This window comes from Ambystoma mexicanum, chromosome 6q, assembly GCF_040938575.1.
Source record: "Ambystoma mexicanum isolate Mex_15411 chromosome 6q, UKY_AmexF1_1, whole genome shotgun sequence".
Lineage (NCBI taxonomy): Eukaryota > Metazoa > Chordata > Amphibia > Caudata > Ambystomatidae > Ambystoma > Ambystoma mexicanum.
In genome coordinates, this window is record NC_090937.1 from 965,811,575 (window position 1) to 965,833,397 (window position 21,823).

A 21,823-nucleotide genomic window follows, 5' to 3' on the forward strand; every position below is an offset into this window, starting at 1 on the left:
CATACTACTACAATCATATACCTATTTCCTTGACATACGTTGATCATATCAACATAGTCAATATGGATGTGCAGGAAGGGTCCCTCTGGCGGGGGTATAGTACCTTTTATCACCTTCAGCGTGTGACCGGCCGTGAACTGTTGACATGTGAGACAATTGCTGATAAAATTTGTCACGTGGGAATTTAACTCGGGACAGAACCAATCTTCCCTAATTCGTGCTGCAATAACTTCCTTGCCTGTGTGGGCTGGGTGGTGTAGTTGGCTCAGGGCAGTGTTCAATAGTTCCAATGGCATTACCATCTTTCCAGTGTTACCCTGGCGCCATAGTGCGTCAGTTGGTGACATTGTACATCCTCTTTTTACCCATATTTCTTTTTCTGCCATTGGTGCAGCCGCTTGTAGCTCCATTATCTGTGTGGCTGGGAGATGGGTGTACCCTTCTCTTATCAACATCTCCTTAGCTATTCCCCTCCCTCTCCCTCTCTCTGACTCTGGGGGGTTCCATATCTCACCAAAATATGCAGCATACTTCGCATGTGCGTCTGCTGCTGCATTCCCTTTTGAGATATGATCTTCTCCATTAGTGTGTGCGGTACATTTGACTAAAGCTAATTCTTGGGGGTCATTTATTACTTCAATTAGTTCAGCCAACAAGAGAGCATGTTGCACTGGGGTGCCGTCAGCTCTCCTAAACCCTCTTCTCCTCCATTTGGACAACCCTGAGTGGACAGTAGACGTGACATATGCGCTGTCAGAATATATAGTCACTCGTTTGTCAAAGCTTTCCTTCAACGCCAAGATCAGTGCAACTAATTCAGCTGCTTGAGCAGAGTAATGCTGTGGTAATTGTACGCATTTCAACACCACACACACCGGTACCTCTGTCATTTTTACCACTGCTGCCCCAGTTCTCCTTATCCCATCACTTTGGTCTATTGTTGATGACCCATCAATGAACAAGAGCTCACCTCCATCTAGTGCGTTCTCTTCAACCTTTCTAGTACATGAGTACATTTCGGTAGTCTGCGTACAATCGTGTGCATAGTCTCCTTCCTCAATTACTTCTGCTATAAACCTTGCAGGGTTAACCGTGCTGCATCTAACAATTGATAGTTCTGGTCTAGATAAGATGATCTCATAACCTGACGCCCTCTGCATGGTTAGTGTGGACTTAGGCTTGTTCAATATTGCAAATAGTGCATGTTCCACAAATAGTGTGGTTGGGCGCACCCCACGGTGATTGCTGATATTTTCTCTACCGCAAAGGCAGCTGCGGCGAGACCCTGTTCGCAAGGGAAATGTCCCAACATCACAGGATCCAAGTGACCACTGTAAAACGCTACTGGTTTGTAGCCCATGCTTGTTTTTTGAGCCAACACTGCTTTCATTACTGCTGAGTCGCAATGTGAAAATATAAAGAATTGTCGTTCATAATCTGGGGTGGCCAGTACCGGAGCAGTTGATATTGCATCTTTCAGTTCATCAAAAGCCTCTTTCATTTCCATTGTCCACCCCAACTTTTTCTCCCCATTTGTTAGCTTCTTTTAACGCCTCAAGTAGGGGTCCTATGTATGAGCTGTAATCAAATACCCAGGCTCTACAGTAGTTGCACAGTCCCAGGAACTGCTGCAGTTCCCTCACTGTTTGTGGCAATGGCGTTTTTGAAATGGCCTGTGCTCTTTGTGGTGCAATCTTTCTTCCGTATTGGGATATGAGCTGACCAATGTAAAGTACCTGTTCCTGACAGTACTGTAACTTTTCCTTGTCTACCTTGTAACCCTTTTCAGCCAATATTGTCAGCATCTTCAATGAGTCCTCTCTGCATCTTCTTTCGTTTGTGCTGCAAATTATTAGGTCATCAACATACTGCAACACTGTGCTCTCCACTTCAATGTTACCCAAGTCCATCTGTATTACTCTGTTGAAGATTGAGGGTTACTCGCAGTACCCTTGTGGCAATCTGGTGTGTTTCCACTTTGTGTTTCTGTAAGTGAAGCTTGTCAGATCTTGTGAGTCTGGGTGCAGGGGTATTGAGAAAAAGGCATTTTTGAGGTCTATCACTGTAAATCGTGATGCCTCTGCTGGAATGCCGCACAATATTGTGGCTGGGTTTGCTGCTATGGGGAATTCTGCTTCCACTATGTTGTTCAAAGGCCTGAGGTCCTGTATGAAGCGCCAAGACCCCCCTTTAGCCTTGCGCACTGGGTATACAGCTGTGTTGCATGGTGATTCTGATGGTACCAATATGTCATTATTTATAAGGGCCGTTATTGTTTCATATATGCCCTCATCTGCCTCTTTTGATAGTGGGTACTGTTTCACTCTGGGGAGTATTGCACCCTTTTTCAATTTTATTCTGACTCCCCCTATGCTTTTTATGCACCCCACTTCTTAGGGACTAGTAGTCCATAATGATGTGGGTACTTTTGCCATATCTTCCTCAAAGAAGGGAACTGGGGTGGATGTGGGTGCTTCAAGTGCCATTGCAATTTTCTGTGCCACTTGTTTGTACGGTGTCCAGTCAACTGGTCGACTGCAATTTGTTCGACTGCAATTTGGTCGACACCATTTGGTCGAATGCCAAATGGTCGAAATTTTTTTATTTTATTTATATATGTGTTTTGTGGGTTTTCGTGTGGGGAAAAAAAAAAAGAAAGAAAGGGGGGTTGGGGGGGGGGACCCCCCCCAAAAAATAAAAAAAAGGGGTAAAAAAAAATAAAAAATTCGACCATTTGGCATTCGACCAAATGGTGTCGACCAATTGTCCTGTCGACCAAATGTTTTCGACCATTTGACTGGTAACCGTTTGTACGTCACTCTTATCCATATTTCTACACTCATCATAAACACCATTTCACCTTCTTCCTTTTCTTCTGAGAAGAGCTCCTCATCTGACACCTGGGTGAGTCTACATCCCTCTGCTAGTGCTATCACTGCCCTCCATGCTCTTCCTTCTCTGTCTTGGGCATGTACTGCGATGTAATCAGCGGTTGCTATAATGCTCTCTATGTTCACTGAAATCACCTTTCCTTCTGGTTCATTGGCTGGTGTTTCTGGTCTAAACAAATAGGCTGCTGGCCTCCTCCAGATCTTTCCTTCTATACCTGGCATCCATGCAAATGCCATGTCTGTCCCGTACTGGAACAGTTCACCATCTACTGGCTCAGCCCTAATCACTGTCTGTCCACAGTATGCTTGCATAATTTGTCGTGCAGTGAGCATGTTAATTCCTGGAGTGGAGCAAATTATGCCGTCCTCCGTAAAGGAGATCGTCATATTCAACCTGCTCATTATGTCTCTCCCCAGTATATTTACTGGTGAGGCCCTAGAATATAAAAGTGGGACTGACATGTCATAATCCCCTATTGATAAGGGAATGTTATCAGTAAAGGGAACCAACCCCCTAGCCCCAGAGAATCCTTGGGTGTTCATGGCTTCACCTGACATCTTAAATGTACCTTCCCTTATGCAAGACCGGGTCGCCCCGGTGTCAACAAGGAATGATAATTTTTTGTCAACTATCGTTACCTCTATGCGTGGTTCCTCCGCACTATTAGGTGTTACCGACAGGATGGGACACACCAAGGCCGTCTGTGGGCTGTCCTATTGAGGGTATAATGATTGACCACTTCCTGTGTAAGGGTTGTGTCCCAGGACCGTCACCCTTCCCAGTTGTGTTTGCTGTAGTTGTGTATTGGTAGAGGTTATGTTATGGTCTTGGATTTGGGCAGGTTGCTGTACTTGCTGTACTTGGGGTTGTTGTGCTATTGCTACCTGTTGTTGTGGCAGTGAATATGTCTGTGGCTGTTGTTGTGTTACTAGTTGTTGCTGTCCATTTCCCTGTTGCAATGTCTGCTGTTGCTGGTTGCCCTGCTGTTCCTGTGTGGGCCCTTGTTGTCCCTGTTCACTCCATGATGGTGTGCCTGGTCTCACTCTACACGTGCGTGACATGTGCCCTACTAATCCACAAATCCAACACACCGGTGGTTCCCTGTTCTGCCATGGTAAGCTTTCTGTGTTGTCCTGGTATACTGGTTGCCCGGTGGGGTAGACATTTCTAAGTCCTCCCACCTGCTGTTGTGTGTTATATCCGTATCCTCTCCCTCTCATTATTCCTCCCCTTCCCCTGTTGTAATTATAATACCCAGCTCCTGGCGTTGAGTATCCTCCTCCCATGTTAGTCGTGTATGGTTGGAGTGGCGGCAGCTGTTGTGTTACAGTCTGTGATGATTGTATTTGGGAGGGATCTTGTGCAGCCACTACTTGTGTGGGGCTTTGAGTCATTGTTGCAGGTGTAGTTATTAGTGCACCTTCCATCGTGTATTTAGTACGTTTTTTCTGTACTAATTTAGCCTCTTCCGTTTTTCTATCCTCTTCTTTTTGTTTCATTTTTTCTTGCCATGTCCTACAATGATGCACTATTGTCAGTTGTATTTCTGGCCATGCTTTTGCTTCCATCCCCACTACTTTCTTCAGTTGTTTCTGGACTGCTTCTGGGAGCCCTTGTACTGGTATATGATAGAATATTGCTGGTGTCTTGTCCCATTGTTCTCTAGTTTCCATGCGCCACTTCTCTTCAATTTCCTGGATATAATCAACAGGATCTTCGTTCTCACGCATCTTGCGTGAGGTAATTGCTCCTATGTCTGATGTGTCTGGGTACTGTACCCTCAGTGCCTGCCATAATGCATGTCTGCAGTTTGCGAATGGTGCCCCATCGTGTGATGTGTTTGTTATTGTGACCCCGGGGAAGCCTGCTCTCTTCCAGATGTCATCTGCTGCATCCCCTAATATTGATATTAGAAGGCCCTTTACATCCCCCACTGCCAATTTCTGTCCTGCAGTGTGTTTTTCCATTTCATATATCCATTTTCCCGCACCTCCACTTAATGATGGGAGCCTGCACTTTATATTTTCCTTGTCTGCATGCTTCCAGGGGACGTATTGTGGTCTAACCCCTCCCCTCTCCAGAAGTGGCATTAGGTTGTGTCCTGGTTGGCCCTTTGGGTACCACACAATCGAATCCGTACACCCCTCCTCTTCTTCCCTGTCTTCTACATCGTCAATGGGGTCCATATTTCCCCTGCTCGTAACTGTTTCTCCTCCATCTCTTCCCTTTCTTTTATCATTTCCTTTATTTAATGTGGGCGTGTGTATTCGTTCTCCCTGCCTGCGTCCAGGGAGGTCTCTAAGCCTGCCTGCGTAGGGTGTCAGTTCGTGTGGGAAGGGCGCGAGTTTAGATGGGCATGTTGCACGTAATGAGCGTGAGGTAGTGGAGCATGTGGGACGGGATGGTGACGGTGTGGCTGCACGTGTCTGCCTTTCCACTATTCCTTGCTCTTCCTCCTCACTTCCCTCCAGTTCTTCCTTTCTCCTGCAGATCCATGGTGATTCTCCATTTGTCCGGGTGATGTATAATTTATCTAAGCTTTCCCTTTCACTGTCTCTCCCTTCCTTCTCTATTCCTTCTCCTTCCTCACTGCAAAAGTCCTTCATTAATGGCAACCCCCAGTCTGTCTTTTTCCCCCTAATCGTTACTGATTTTAAGTCTATTAGATCCGTTCCTCCCTTGTCTTCTTTGCCAATTGCTCCCCTTTGTGCTGATGTTGTTGCTACTCCTGTGTCTCTGTATACATACCTCCTTACTTCACTCCCCCCTCTCCTTTCTTCTCTTTCCCCTTCATTTTTCTCCGCTATTTCTCTACCAATTTCCTCTTTTCTTTTTCAATTCCTCCATTACTTCAATACTCATCTTTTCCATTATCCTTTCTTCTTCTTTCTTTCTTTCCCATCTCGCTCTTTCCCGCTCTAATACACCCTCTATCATCCTCCCTTCATATTTCCTTGTCGTTTCTGATAGTAATCTCCTTCTCCATATTTCCATTTCCTTTTCTTTCTCTTCTTCCTCCCTTTTCTTGTCACGCAGTGCTGCTCTGGATACCCTTTCTGCTACTGCCTTCACCCTTTCTGCTTCTCTCTTTTTCTCCTCAGTTCGTTCCCTCATTTTGTCCAACTCATTCTTGCTTTCTTTCCTTTCCTGTGCTCTCTCTTTCCTCTCTCTCGAGCTGCTTGATCAGTGTATTCTGCTCATCCCTTAATTCTGCTAATCGTTCTTCCAAAATCTCTTCCTTCTGTCGTAACAACTCCTCCCCCTTTCTTTTCCCCTCTTCCCCTTTCCTTTCACTCTTCCTGGTGTTGTCCTAGTCCATTTTCCTTACTACCTCCTCCTCTTCTTCTGTTAATGAACCTCGTAATTTTAATAATACCTGCGCAGCTACCCACTCATCCTGTCCTATTCCTGCGATCTGCTCTTCGCCAATTCCCCCTTCCCCTGCAGGCATTTTTGTGCGAGCTGATCCTGTCGTGCTACTCTGCTCCCTTCCTGTGTGGCTACCTGTGGCTGTATATGGTGGCGGGCTGTATGCCGGGTTCGAGTACCCCTCAGCCGCCCTTAATTGAACCATGTCTCGTAGTTCTGTTAAAGGATATAACCCCCCTTCCTCCTTTTTCACTACCTTCGCTAGGGGTATATCGTCGCTCTGTTCCTTTTTTATTTCCTTTTCGTTTATGTTGTTACTCTTTTCTCCTCCCTCTTCTCCGTTCCCCGTGTTCTGTGTGCCTTCACTCTCTTTTTCCCCATTCTCTCCTTCCTCCTTAATCTTCTCTTCTTCCGTTGGTTCCCCCATAATAAACATTCCGTTTGGTCCTGGTCGGACCCTTGGAACATCCTCCATAAGTTAAACACCTCCACGTGGTGCATCAACTTCTTCCCCTTGTATGTGTTATGCAGATGGTTTAATAGTGAATGTTGGGTATATGGATCGAAACTGCCATTAGGCGGCCATGGTGTCGTCATTTTGTTGTCCGTCCCCTGTGTCCAGTCTATGCTATACTTGATCAGTTTCTCCCTATGGGGTGACAGTGTTTTACATATGTGCTGTAGCAGGGTAGTGAGGGTGTTCCCCCACCCTCCCGATCCTGCCCCGTATGACATAGTAGCGCTTCACTTGTTATCCTTCCCCTATTTGGTAGCGGTTATCTTACTAACAGTTTACACTATACAGCCTTAGATCTTTACCTGGCCCCGTAAGTTTGGGGACTTGCGATAGTCCGCTAAGGAAAATTAGTAAAATATAGCAGTTACATTTGTATATTCTTTTCTTTCTTTTCTACCTTTACGGCCCCCTGCGGCCGAGGCGCACGTAGCCCCCTGCGGCTGCGTGTCCCTTGTGACGTTCTTATACAGCCGTCCCACTTTCACTTGCTCCTCCTCCCCTTTCTACACTTGCCGTGGCCGGCGTTCTCCGTGCGCAGCCACGTCCCCCTTTTCACCTACCCCCGATCAACTCATTACCTCATTACCGTTTACCTCCGTTTCCACTCCCTTACCACAACTCTCTTCCCCACCACTCTCAGAAAGAAAGATGCCTTGTGCTCGAGATATCCTATGAAATCCCTACTGGTGACGTCACCGATCTCTTCAAACTACTGGTAAGTTCTTCATATGTTTTTTTTTTTTAAAAGTTCAAAATACGCTTGCAATCTACCCCCGTTAACCCCACAGCTGTCTTCCTGTCACGCCTGGAACAAGGTAATCAACAATATAATCGGACTGCGCACGCTGCGTCGCCTCGCGTGTGATACGCCCCTCGACAGGAGGGCTTAACCAGCCAACTATCTTCCGTATTGGGCAACCAGCTAGCTACCGCCTACAGGGAAACGTCATCTATCTATCGAGTTTCCTGCTCGATCAATAGGGATCCTCATCTACTCATTGATCAATAATTACCAAATCGTAGGAAACCGCACACACACACCCTTACAGGTGGTCGCGACCTAGACCAATCAGTGTCTACGAGCGGCCGCACGTGATGTTTTCGTGCTCCGCCCCCTTTTCTTCCGTAACGTAGCGGACTGCTCTCGCACTTGTCCAGCTACCATTCATTGCACCGTCAACACTAATTTATCAAACCTTCGCCGCGCACCTGTGTAACACCTCCCGCCTCCCGTATTCAGTTCCTCCCCCCTCCCTCACAATTTCACATTGCTTGTTGTGCGTGGCATACTCACCAAGTTCTCTTGATGCGGGGCCGCTCGACTGCGTGCACCCCTCCAAGCGGCTCGCCACCTCCCCTCGTCTGGACACTCGCCAACCGCGGGCGGGATACTTCTCAACCGGCTCCCGAAGGCCAATATCCGGATTGCGCTGTCCGGTCTTCTCGCAGTTCCGCGATGTTCCTGTAGTCCTCAAAAGGGGGCAGCGGCAGAGGGGCCCGCGCCGCCGGGCCTCCTCGCAACGGGAGTACTCGGAAAAATAAAATAAAAAGCAGGCCTCAAACAGATCTCAGCAGTGCCTCCAACATGTCGGGGGGAAATTCTCCCGGGGTCGGCTGGGCCGTCCGCGGACCTCCGGGCAGGGAGGATCCAACTCCTCCCGTATATCCCAAAAAATGAGTATGAGACACACGCAAGAAGCAAGGTGATTCTGCTGTTTATTAAACAAAACGGCAGGGATGGGTCAAGGATCGTACGCGTCCGTCCTGACACTCTCTTCCTAATCGTGGGGCTCGCAGGCCCTTTTTACCTTAGTATGACGCGCTACTTGCGTCACCTGGGAAAGTTAGCAAAAAACCTATCGTCACTCTGGATTGGCTCCTCGAGTGGTAGGGTTAGTATAGCATACGTATAGAGAGCGTTATTAGTGGTCGAGGGTTAGTCAGGTGGTATACTTGGGTTGTGCCTTCAATTTGATACATGAAAATTGTTACATGAAGACCCCTGAGGATTGGCTAATGTTAATGGCGTCAGTGATAAGAGCCCCATGTTCTGATTGGTCCACTCGCGAGCCCCCCAGTCTGGGACCATCGCTGTTCCCAGCTCGCGGTGCACCTGTCATTTGCAACAATGTATCACTATGGGTATGTGCAGAAAATGTGAGGATTTATTCATATGCTGGAAGGCAGACTACTCCCACCGCCGCAGATGTCCATTGAGTCGCTTAATTGTATCTGCCTGTGTCTAGAAACGTGGGATCCAGGCGCCTCCCTCCTCCTGGGCCTGGCACCCTGTCAGGTTCGGCTTGGTCACGTGAGGTGAGACCGTGGTTGAGGCAGAATTCTGCACAATTAATATTGCATTTTCCACTGTGTGCCTGGCTTAATTTGCAGGTGTGACCTTGGCGTCGGCTTGCGGCATGCGAGTTTGCAACATTGTGCCCTTGACTGTCTGCTCTCGCCGGGCTCATTCTGCAGGGTCAGCAACTGTACTCTTGCTCATTCAATGTTCATGGAAGCTCTTGCTTGCGGCCTACTTGGGCCTGGTGCATAGGTGGAACCGTTTGATACACAGCGCTTTGGGTTATGGTATCATATTGCTTTATCCCCAGTATCAGGTCTTCATTATATTTCTCATTGTAATGCATGGGTTTAGGAGAAGCGTGAGCAAGCATTTTAGATGAGTTCATTGTGCGTCTTGCGTTTCTGCATTTTGAAAAGCCTATGTGAAAAATAATAAAGATGCGCGTCAGTGGGTGTGTCCGTCACCTACGTCATAGCACTGAATATGTTCTTCGTGTGGATTGGTGTGGGAGTGTCCAGTGTGCATTTTTGCACGGGTGTGCTGACCGTTGGCTAGGTCGTCATGGCATCTCTAACGATGTGTTGATTTAGTGTTGGATGGTTCAGTCGAGTCCATCCATGCCGCAGGTGTCGGCATGGGCTGGGCAGGCTGGTGGGCAGGCGGGTGGGCACGCGGGTGGGCACATCCGTATGTTCCTGTACCAGGGTATTTGGTCGTCTGGTAGATGGGCAAACTCCTCTCGTGGCGGGTGCCTGGGCCGTGATCCTCTAGGCCGGGGGTGTGAGGGGATTGGTGGGAGCCTTTTGTTCCATTCTCCCACTTCACTGCTCTGGTCCAGTCTCGCTTAGACTATGGCAACTACCTCCATCTCAGTCGAGCTGCGAGAGCCAGGGAACTCTAGGGTAGGGTCAATCTAATGCGAGCCGAGCCAAAGCTCCATGGTGGCTGGATTGAGGTTGCCAAGAGCAATGGTGGCACACTGGTTGAAGGGGGCCAGCACCAGTGTTTTTTTATAGGGAGGGGGCTGGGTCAGAGAACAAGGGGATGGTGGCTCGTGGGTGGAGGAACAGAGCTGGTCTTGAAGGGATGGCACAGGGACAGGGAGGTGGTGCTTGGGGGGCAGGGACAGCACGAGTATTTTTGGAATGGTGATGGAAAGGTTGGGGTTATGAGAAACTGTGAGGTGGAACGAGCTCTGTAGGGGCAAGGCAGTCACTTGACTTAAAGTTACTACCAGCTGCTATACTGCAACACCAGGAAGTGTTCCTGTCCCAACCAATCAAGTGGCTGGGATGGCTCAGATAGTCAGGCAGCCCAGATAGGAAGTCGGCCGCTGGGTTCCTGTATGTGCTGCAAGCTTGTCAGAAGCATGTTTTAAAAAATAAAAAGCACCCCCCCCCCCCCGCATGTTACAGGGCAACAGGTGGGGCTCATGGTTGACCTCTGCTTTGGTCAGGTAATGTCCTAAGAGGAGGGTCAGGGCAGAGCCCCAGTTTTGGCCTGGGACGGCCTGTTCCCCACAGGGCTCAGCCAGCTCTATATCGGTCTCCCTTCCTACTGCTGATATCCTCTTCATCTAATCCAGAATTGCCTCTGCATGCCTTATTATCGGCCTTCACAAACAGGAACATCTCTTGCTTCTTCATTCAACTTCACTGGCTGCCATTAAACAAACATTCCTTTACAACTATCTCTGTGACACTCATTGTTCTCTTTATTCACGTGAACCTCTATCGCTCATCAAATGGTTTTCCCAATGCACCCCATTGCGTAATCTTTGCTAATTTAAGCAACTTCTCAATATTCCATGCCTCCATGTCTGACACAAAGGTGGCCAGTTTCATTTCTCGTTGCCTCGGCTTGAAATGAGTGTCCTGCTCTATTTCTCGCGACGTCTCTTTCCGGCCATCATCCCATGGATATCTATGCCCTAGAGGCACCCGACCACCTTGTCGCGGCAGTTTCACCACATTTGTTGATCGTCAATTTCGCTACATTCCACACTGAATTCCTTTTAATGGGCAGGCAAGGGTACATTTAATCATGATTTTTAGAGGTGGTGTGAGGGCAACTGGGTCTTACTCGCACAAACAATGCTGTGATAAGGTCACAGACAACCGGTCTCAAAGCCACCCCGGCATCACCTGCTAGTTAATACACCAAGCACTCTGGAACTCCTGCCACAGGCAAGCGGTACAAATGGATTCAAGTATTTTTTCAGTAAAAGGTAGTGCATTGGTATATTTCTCGGGAGGATAGCTCAGGGGCAACGTGCTCCCCTTGGAAGCAAGGCAAGCGGAGCAACACAGGTTTGATCCCTGCATCAGTGCTTAGAAACCTCTGGGTATTAAGCGCGTTATAAATAACCAATCATATATTCTATTTCCATGGCAGACAATTGCCGCCTTGCAAATACCCTTTTTTTAATTTTCGAGTTGTACGCTGTTGTATCAATCCTGTCTGACCAGGCCGAAAGGATTCGTTCATATCCTCTCCTTGCATAATGCAGCATTCCATCAGCAGAATACAGTCAGTCTTTTATGTAATAAATTAGCTGCTTCTAGAAAGGTTGGGTGTTGCTCTGTCAATACAGGTAATCGTTCTGAGATTTTTTTTGTTGTCGGTACAATTCCTTAAACTTGACCGTTAAATTCAAAGATGGTTGCATACTTTCATCCTGCGACTAGCACTGCAACGGTACGTAAACCCTTTTGGTAGTGCCACTGAGAAGGGAAGTTCGCAACAGGCCAATGGGTTACATTTTCTGAATTAAAGGAGCTCGTGTTTATTTTGTACCGTCGCCCCAATAATGTCTAGTTTCAAATGGACTCCTCAAAGTCCTATTTGTGGATGACCAGTGTTGTAAAATGAATTTGCATTTGGGAAAGAAGCTCTTCGATCTGTTTAAAGTCCGCCCAAATGCAAGGGTTGTTGGCGTCCTCCTTGAGCGCGGCGCAAAATGGCGGTACTAGTTTCTGCCAGAAACCCTGGAATACACAGGCAAGCTCTGCTCTGGCCGCCTTTCCCAATACAGAGGAGGAAAGGGATTGGGAATAGCCTGAAACCCCACGCGCGCTTGCCAGGCAGTTTGGGAATTTGCCAGGATGCCTTGTGTGAGAAGGTGAGGCTTCCAGATGCCTTTGAAGGTTGCATAAGGGATGCTGCCATGCCTTCAGGGCGGGCGTGCATGAGGGAATGCATAATGGGAGTGTTTATAATGCGCAGCCCACGGCGCTAATCCTCGCCAGGGGGCTGGCAGCCCTTCAGAAGATAAGGCTGCTTTCTGGGGTACGCGGGGATGGGTCACTTAATCAAAAATGTGCGTCTCCTTATCTGGAGAAACTGGCCGGGAGGATGGACGGGTGGCCGCCTTCCATTGGAGAGCTGGAGGAATGCAGGGACGGCACAGAGGCGCCCGCATCCGCGTGGTTATCCACAGCACTTCATGAAACGCACACCTTTGGGGACTCCTTCAGTGTAACTACAGTTGACATGGTGCCTTCCCTCAAGCACAGTGGTCTGAGAAATGGAAGCACTGTGGAATGGAGGGAGGCATATAGCTTTCCGTTCTCATTTCTTAGTCAAAAAAGTTCAGGGCCTGACTCAAGGAGTCGTTTTATAATGGCGCAAACCTATAGGAAAACGCTCTGTGAATCAGGCCCCCAGTGTTTATTCCCAAGCATGTGGTTGGGAGGGATTTATAATAAACTCGATTCTACCCTCCATCCGAGGTTGCTGCCCACCCGGCTGGTTTGTGTTTATAAGAACGATCCAATATGTGGTGTGGTATGGTAATGTTTATTTGTATAGCGCCTATACACAAAACAAGTGTTTCAAAGCGCTCAAGGGGGGTGGGGCGAGCAAGGGGAGAAAGAGTAATTCAGAGCCCTTGAATTTCTGAACAATACAAGCCTGCTATAGGACAGAAATAAAGTGCATAAATACAGCAATGGGTCTGGCGACGATTCTGCAGTTTTTCCAAGAGCATAGAGGCGCAACCATGCAGGAGGGGAGACAGGGAAGAATTGATAGACGCTCTTCAGGCATGGTACATTCCGATCATGCAAGGAACGTGGGGAACCTTTAAGATTTATTTTGAGGTTTTTCCTCCACAAAATCTCGTTTTTTTTGCCCCTACACTAAGAGTTTGGCATATCGAAATCTTGCAAGAATAGCCAATCCTAATTTAGGTCATTTGCCCTTTGCTTGTACTTTTTATTGCGCCACCATTTCCATGCAGCCTTCCTCTCTGCTGAGAGTGTCAGCCAGTTTCGTGGATCGCCTGTAGGATGACCAGACATCCCCGACTGTTCTCGAATAAGGCCCTCTAACTCCATGTCAGTTTTTTTTATAATTTAAAAAGCCTAACCAGTTTTAGAGAAACGTAGTGTGACCAACAATTAATGACAGCATTTATACGCTAAATAAACATTTGAACAGTTTGGTAATTTGATAGAATCACTTAAACCACATCTGTGCCATCCCGGGTGGCCTTTAACCCCCAACCTTTTACTTAGCAGCCACATGTATTAGCTTCTTGTGCCACAGAGATTGCTTTTGAAAAACCTAGCAAGGCCTGTAATAGGAATCGAACTAAAAGCACCTTTTGTTTTTAACAGGCTTGCAGGCACAGTCAAATCGCTCGGATTCACTGCTGTGTGGTGTTTTACTGTTTAACACATTGCCCAAAAGGCAAGTAGGCCATGACTGGCACTGGACTCCCTTTTAACACATTGCCCAAAAGGCAAGTAGGCCATGACTGGCACTGGACTCACTTTTAACACATTGCCCAAAAGGCAAGTAGGACATGACTGGCACTGGACTCCCTTTTAACACATTGCCCAAAAGGCAAGTAGGCCATGACTGGCACTGGATTCCCTTTTGAAGCCTCCACAGAAAATGTAAGATTTTTGAAAGCATAAAAATATATAGTTGTATGTTGGTTCATTGACTGCTTTTTAAAGCTTACATTTTGGTCGACTCAATTTGGGTGAACAATTTTTTATTGAGTCGACCAAAATGCAAAACCGGTAGAAGTGATGACGATATACATATATATTAAGGTGAAATTTGCCAGGCCGTTCAGGTAAGAACTTAAAGCAACAAAACCCCTGAAATTCATCTAAAGCAACCTTAACTTCACGCCTCCTGTTGCGCGGCTATGACCGCAATGATGACTTCACATATGACATCAATGATTTAACTAATGGCATCAGACATAAGAGCCTCTAGGTATTTGCCTATATTTAGCCCACCCTTATGTTTCTAGATATGTGATATTAGCATTTTAGACTAGTTCTTAACAATGAGTACATAGTTTAAAACAGTAAACAAATGCATCATATCGCTACTTGTTTTCTTTTGTAGTACTTTGGTAAAAGATATCTTATAAATATGTAATATTTTACAAATATGTTTACTTTCTTTTAATAGCAATACAGTAAAAAGGTACACTGCTTAGAATGTTCCTGTTTGTGCCAAATATATGTTAGACACGTTCACTATTATATATATTACCAAATAAATTAGTAGAAATAGAGACCCATGTTGAACCCCAATTATTTACTGCATTTTAAAATAAACCTACGCAAATAAATGTATACACATTTTCTAAACGACATGAGAAGTTCTTTAAAACACCTAACAGCTATTTATTAGAATATATTTTAAGATTTCCATACATGTGTATTGAAAAAAGTGATTACTCTAAACTTCTATATGTATAGAAAAGAAATAACTTTAAAATTCAACATTTGCTTGAAAACATGTACATAGAAGTATATTTCTTTCTGTGTCTCTTGTACAATTGAAATAAAACACATACCGTACAAAGTAAAAGTAATCTTTAAATAGTATCCAATTTTTGAATACATGGACTTTTGTGTATGTCACAATGATGACATCTGTGATGTCATTGTGATCATACGCTGCGCAACAGTGGGCATGAAGTTACAGTGGCTGAAGCTGAATTTTAGGGGTTTTGTTGCATTAGTTCTCACCTTAACATCCCTGCAACTGAAGTTTTTTTTCCCTGAATTTCAAATGTTTTGTTATACCATAGTTTATTTCTGCGCCACGGCCTTCGGCCATGCCTACAGTTTATTTTAGAACACTACCAGACTATTAGCCATGGCCTTTAGCTGTGCCCACTGTATTTTTCCAGCACTATCACACCATTAATCATGGCCTTCGGGCATAGCCAGTGGCCACAGCCTTTGGCCATTGCCGCTGTATATTTTAGAACGCTACCAGACACTACCAGACCACTAGCCATGGCCTTAATCCGTGGCCAGTGTATATTTTTCAACACTAGCAGTCCTTTTGTTGCACCGTCGTTTTTTATTTCTGCGCCACTTACCATGGCTTTAAGCCATGGACAGTGGCCACAGCCTTCAGCCGAGCCCACTGTATATTCTAGAACACTACCAGACCACTAGCCATGACATTTGGCCATGGTCCGTGATTTTCCACCCCAACCTTGCTGTATGTGTCCCAATACTTTTTTTTTCCCTTAGCTGCGGCTATACCCCGGGTTAAACCCGAAGGTATTTGTAGTACAGTTTACATATAATGATTCAGTCTTTGCAAATGTTATGATAGAAGATAATGGGCCTCATTACGAGTTTGCCGGTCTGGATACAACGGTACCGGTAAGGTTACCGGTACCGTTGTATCCGGATCGGCAAACTCCGAGTTGTGCTCGCGAGTGCCTTTCATTCCGCCAGGTCTGACCTGGCGGAATGAAAGGCACCCGCGAGCATTGATAACGGTCCCTGTGCATCCGGCTTCCCCATTCCGATAGAGCTCAAATGGGGATGGGGAAGAATTCTTTCCGGCGCCCAGGAATGGGCAATTACCGTGACCGGCAATGCCGCAATGACCCATTTCTGGGCACTGGAAAAAATGCAACTCCGGCAGCAGCCGTGCCTGTTTTACAGGCGCGGCTACTGCCATAGTTGTAATGAGGCCCAATGTATACACGCAAAAAGCAAACATGCACCTATTGCAAACACGCAAATCATAGTATCCATGCTTAGAAGCTGAGGTTTTGCACAGAGCCAGTCCTTGTATTTTGACAGTGATGCACCGGACCTGTATGTTGCATTGTCTTGCTGATATTCCTAGATCTTCTTGTGCCCCATTTCTTTTTTTCTTTGTTTCCCACCTAGCCGTGTCCTTGGTGTCCTTGAGTATAGCTATCCTCAGAGGTGGGATTATTTATGATTTATGTACTCCCAACTCGCTCCCCCCATTTCTTAGTTCTGCTCGCTGCTGTCTGCCGCATACCTTTTGATTGGTTTCTTCATGTAGGGCAGAAACACCAAGATGGATTATGTGCAGTTTTCAGCTGGGCTTGGACTGACGCGTGGATCGGAGTTGCTGCCTTCTCCTCCCTAATTATACCAAACCTACGGGCAGGTGGATATGAAGGAGACGCAGAGTTCTCAGTATTTCTACTTGCCTTCTTTTACACTGACGCTAACCCCAGTATTTGTCGGGTAGCTGCTGCTGCCCACTCCCGAAGTGTCACATGCTGCTCCGCTGCAACTGTTCCCAACAAGATCAACTGCATCCCAGATTCTCTTTTCAACTGGCGAATCCAATCCTTCTGAAGCTAAAAGGTTGCACAGCTTCCGGAAATGTTCCCTAAATGGTGCCAAGACAGGAGCAATTCCCTGTGACATGTTCATGGCCCTGACCATTGATGTTTGCTTCCTCCCGAAAAGGGGCAAACGCCTATAAAAAGTGCTGCATTGCTTAGTCTACGGTGTCAACAAATGAGCAAAACAATTTGAGAGATTTCTACCTCTACGATTAATTCGTTGTGTGATGAAATTCTTTGACTTTAAGTGGCAAGGTTTTCGTGAAGATACAACTTGCACCTCCTGAAGACGTTTCTTCAGAGGGGGTGGGGTTTGGTCCACTACATGGGGGAAGGGGTAAAGGCTTTACCTGCTGCTGCACTAGATCACCCAAGTGTTGCAGGACCAGCTTTTAAGTTGTTTGCACTAAATACCTACATTTCTGGAGCTTGCCTGTTTAGGGCAGTATTTTCTTCTCCCATGTACCACTTTCTTTCAAAGCGAGATAGTTTGGTTTTTGGAATAAGTAAGAGTTGCTACGTCCAGCAACCCTTTGATCATATGGCAGCCAAGCAGTTGTACTTCCTTTTGCCAGTAAACTGGGTTAGGTCTATTTCTTGAATTTGAAAAAAAATTTACATTGGCACTGCGCGTCGGTCACCATCCCGTGTGCCTAGTCTGGGTTTCTACTCCTTTTATTGGAAACCCAGGTTTTGGGCCTGGTGTTAGCAGTGTTCAGGTGCCCTGAGGGGCTAACCCACACAGGACGCCTGAAGAAGGGTTGGAGATCCGAAACATTGCGATGCATACAACTCGGTGTAACACGGATGGCTGTTTTTGGCAACAAAAAGATATACATACAAGTTAATTAACCCGTTTAATATAACTGGAGACGATCTCTGGTGAAACCAAAGTGACATTTTAAAGGTAATTGGCAAACATTGATTTGGATTGAGTATTGAATAGCACAAGCAGAGCTGTGATCTGAGTGGGGGTCGTCTGACCCGTGACTGCATTCTTGTGTTGGTGGTGCTATTATTCCCCAGGCTGAGTGCCACGCCTCAATCATCATCGTCAATCACACAGTTCACACCGAGGGTGCTCACATATGGCACATCCGTGAGCTGAAATAACTCACGATTCAAGTTAAGTGACCTTTGGGCGGTCATCCATATTGCTGAGGTGAAGGGGAGCAGTAAAACTGAGAAGTGTACCTATAGAAATATATTTGCCAGGGGTTCCAAATTTTTTATTTACTGCAAATGATTGTGAAACTCCAAAAACAGGGTGGTTGGAAAGCTTAAAACCCACCAACACCGTTTGAGCTAGGACAAGCCTTGGAGAAGCACTGCGATCGGTCCAATTGATCTCGGTGATTGCAAAGCATGGCCCCTGTCTTCAGAGGGAAACCTCGTTTATTTAATGGAAAATAAGTTTAATATCAAATTCTACTGGGGGTGGGCCCCTTGCACAGGCCCGGGGACTCCCTTGCCACCCTCGCCACCCCTGCCAGTCATTGGGTAGGTAAAGGCTAAAACATGCTGGGGCGGAGGCATTCGCTCCAAACATAAACCCAACTGTATATGAAGGGCAGTGTTCTGGCAGGTGTATTTCCTTTGCTCATTCTGAACTGTATTAGTAACTGCGTCATCCTCAAGATTTGCAGTTATTTAAATTAATATTTACAATGGATTACCGATTTCCACCCTCACACTTGTGGATTTTTCTGTGCGTGTTCATTACAAGCGATTTCCCTTATCTGTCCGCAAACACGCCGCCACTCCGCGATGCGGCTCAAACCACTGAAGCTGCAATAAGCGCGCGACTCGGGCCCGCGTTACAGTGTTATCCTTTTATATATATTTAGGAATCCATTTTGCCGGAAAGCTTTCAAAGGGTGACCTAGCGTGTGTGCCAATGACAGAAAGCTGCCGCTGACAATTCTGTGCGTGCTTGCTGCTGTATGAAATGGGATTGTCGAAATCCTCTCAAAGATGACATCTGAGATGGCATTAAAATACACTTTCCCTTTGATAAAGGTTTCAGGCGGTCCTATGAAAAGTGACACTACTTTGCATGGTACAGTGTCAGCAGTGTGCACTGTTGTGTTGCTCAGGACGGGCGTGAATCCATTTAAGGCGCCATTTATTTACCTCCTGCAGCAATTAAATACTATAATTGATTTCTGTCCAATCAGGCGGCAGCTGTACCATTCATCTGTCTTTATATGGCAATGGCGGTGGAGGTGAGGAATACTGAAAACAAATCCTGAGTTTGCCCGCACGGGAGCCCGGTGTGTCCAGTGTTTTGAGATGTAAGGCGTCTTACAAAATGAAAAACCCACTCTGTGGACTTGCACAAAATGCGAAACATTATCAGACATATTCTCACAGCCCATAATCAACATGCTTATTACCACAGGTTGTTTGATCACTGCTAGCCTGAAGAAAGCCTTGTCTTTCACACCTTTACCAAAGGAGCCGATGGAAATGTGTGCGATATAGCAAGTTGTCACCTAATCTCAAACTTGTTCTACCGCGCCAAATTGCTAACGCGCAGTTGTATCTCAACTGCAGGAGAATACGTTGAACTTAATGATGCAGGACCCTCTTCAGGCCATCTTTAGCCCTTCCAAGAGGACGGGATAAATACTCTGTCCATAACATAGATATGCAGAACATCCGGAAACTAAACCAGACACCATGGTCACTCTGGTCCTCCTGGCTAAGTCACATTCTCCACAGTGTCGGTCTGCAGTACAGCTATTGGTGGGTTACATCTCTTCTTGAGGTAGGAGCCTCTGCTGCCTCATTCTGCCCTGTACATCTGTTTCACCCTCCTGAAGGCGTTCAACCTACCAGCGCTTTGAGGTCATACCAATGATACATAAGGCGCTATATAAATGCCAATTAACATAACATAACCTATGTGGAGTCCTGCAAGGGGCTCAGCAGTTCTATCCGTCCCAGAATCCAATTCAGCAGGACCCACGGCTTGATTTCTAGAAGTACACCAGTGATGCGCAACTTAAGTTTTGACTTCATTGCCTAAGGTGACTCTGCTTCAGTTGCAGCCTTGCCTTACTGGTGTATGCCCCGGAAGTCTCCAAAACACGGGGCTGAGCCGGGGCTATACTAGGGCCCCCCCGGTCTCACTACACCATAGCCGCAGCTGGGAAGCGAAATGCGTGTGCCTTGAACAAGTCAGACAGCTGTGACTGACAAAAATGCCATCCAGCCACAGCATTGAGCAAACTGCAACTTCTACGTTGTGGCTGGCTTGAACTTCGTTCAGTCACAGCTGCAGGAAACCTGTATTTCCCCAAACGAACTTCCTCTTAGCGACCCCTCACGAGGGTCAGAAAGGAAGTTTGTGCAGTCCCAGTCTGACATGGGACTGGGGCGAGTGGAGAGCTCCAGGCACCAAGGCACCAAGTGTGCAGTCGCAGGCTTCAATTCACGTGCATTCTAGAAGTTGCAGTCTTGCTCAACGTCGCCCAGTGAGGCCTTTGCCGAAGATCCAGATGCTGTGGAGGTAGCCAGACTTAAATCCCCTGGGCCGAGGGCACTAATCAGGTTTTTGTCGTTAGCAGAACGGTGGCTATTCAGAGGGTGCATTTAATGGAAAAGTTAGAGAGCAGACCAGACTTTTTGGAGCACTTCCTTTAACTTCAATATTTCCAATATCTCTTTGTCTGCTACTGGTTTCCAAATTGAGCAATTATTAGCCCTCTCTGCAAGGTATCTTAAAATTAATCTACCTCTATTAGTATTGAAACTATCCCAGGGTACGCAGAACGTCACAACCCAACTGCTTTCACAGGGGAGCCGCAGAAGCGAAGTGAGTTAATTGTCTCTCAGGTGTTTTCTGTTCAGCGCTCCATCTCACTGGACCGCCCATGATCACTTGTTTTCTTTAACCACCCGCATTTGTTTAGCAAGCCTCACTCACATACTGCTGGCATTTGTGGTTCTGTATGCAGCATAGTCCTAGCAAAGCTTCACGCCCCAGAGTCCAAGGTGGCGTCTTCAGCAAAATCCAGGACTGGCTGACAGTGACACTCTACCACATCTGTCTGCTTAGGGTTTGCGTGGGCCAAAGCGGGGCAGAGTTACTCGCTGTGCAGCTGGTATTTTCGAACAATGTTATTGACCAAACGTGCATTAAAAAATACGCTAGTGGCAACATAGCTTAAAAAAATGCCTCCCTAAGGTAGTACTCAACCTGTCATGAAAAGTCACAAATTGTCATTTCTGATTGCCAGCCACTTTTTATTGGTGCTCGGGACATTTATACATTTTCTTTTTTTTTTCATGCCAAACCCATCGCGTCTTAGACCACACCCATCATTCAAGCCACGCCCCCAAATGAGCCCCACCCGCCCTCAGTTTCTTACCCCACTTAAAGCACTGGGCATGGGGTTAAACAATGTTGTCTCTTGCATGACGAGTAAGAGCAACTGTAATGAATCTTCTCAGGGTTAAAGTCTAACTGTTCTATCATTGTTTTCCAAGAGGTCTCTAAACCTTCCCTCCAACAATTGCTAGAATAAACCGTTGGTCAGCTGTTACCACAGGATAAAAACGGGCCCAGACTTGGCGTTCATAACATTGCGACATATTCTGCATGAAGGTCACACAGAGGGGGCCCGTAAGAAGGCATGTGTTATTTGTAAGTGTTAGCCACTTGGTTATGGGAGGTTTGGTCGCAGTCGAATTTTTGTCACTTTTTTTGGGCCGAATTTGGCTGTAAACATGTGGGGGGGTGTAATTGTGATAATAAATATGGGGGTCGTCGGCAATGGGCTGTGGGGTCTCCCCCTATATATAGTTAAGACCAAATTGAAAATAAGGCAAATACTAATTCAACGAATTGGATGACAAAAATTCGACCAACTCAGCTCGAACTCTAGCCACTTGATGAGCAATGATTCCTCGGTGTTGAAGAGATCATCATCTCCGTGCCTGTAGGTCCCACAAGAATGAGACACCTGTGAGATTCAAGCCTAATAACAAGCCGGAGACCAGTGTGCCGGCAAATGCCTCATTTTCAAAGCCTCTGATTGGGTGAGCAGGGTGCATTGGTGGGATATGGAGCTCCATTTAATGTTTGCTGTGGCCCCGCGTCTCTGATTGGCAAACGGCGGGCCGCTTTTCCCAG

General features: G+C 46.6%; 1 protein-coding gene across 16 annotated transcripts in view; it reads left to right on the forward strand.

The window, feature by feature from the left end:
* TENM3 (teneurin transmembrane protein 3) overlaps positions 1–21,823 on the forward strand; it is a 1,347,981-nt gene that overhangs the window by 910,706 nt on the left and 415,452 nt on the right. The window lies entirely within an intron of this gene.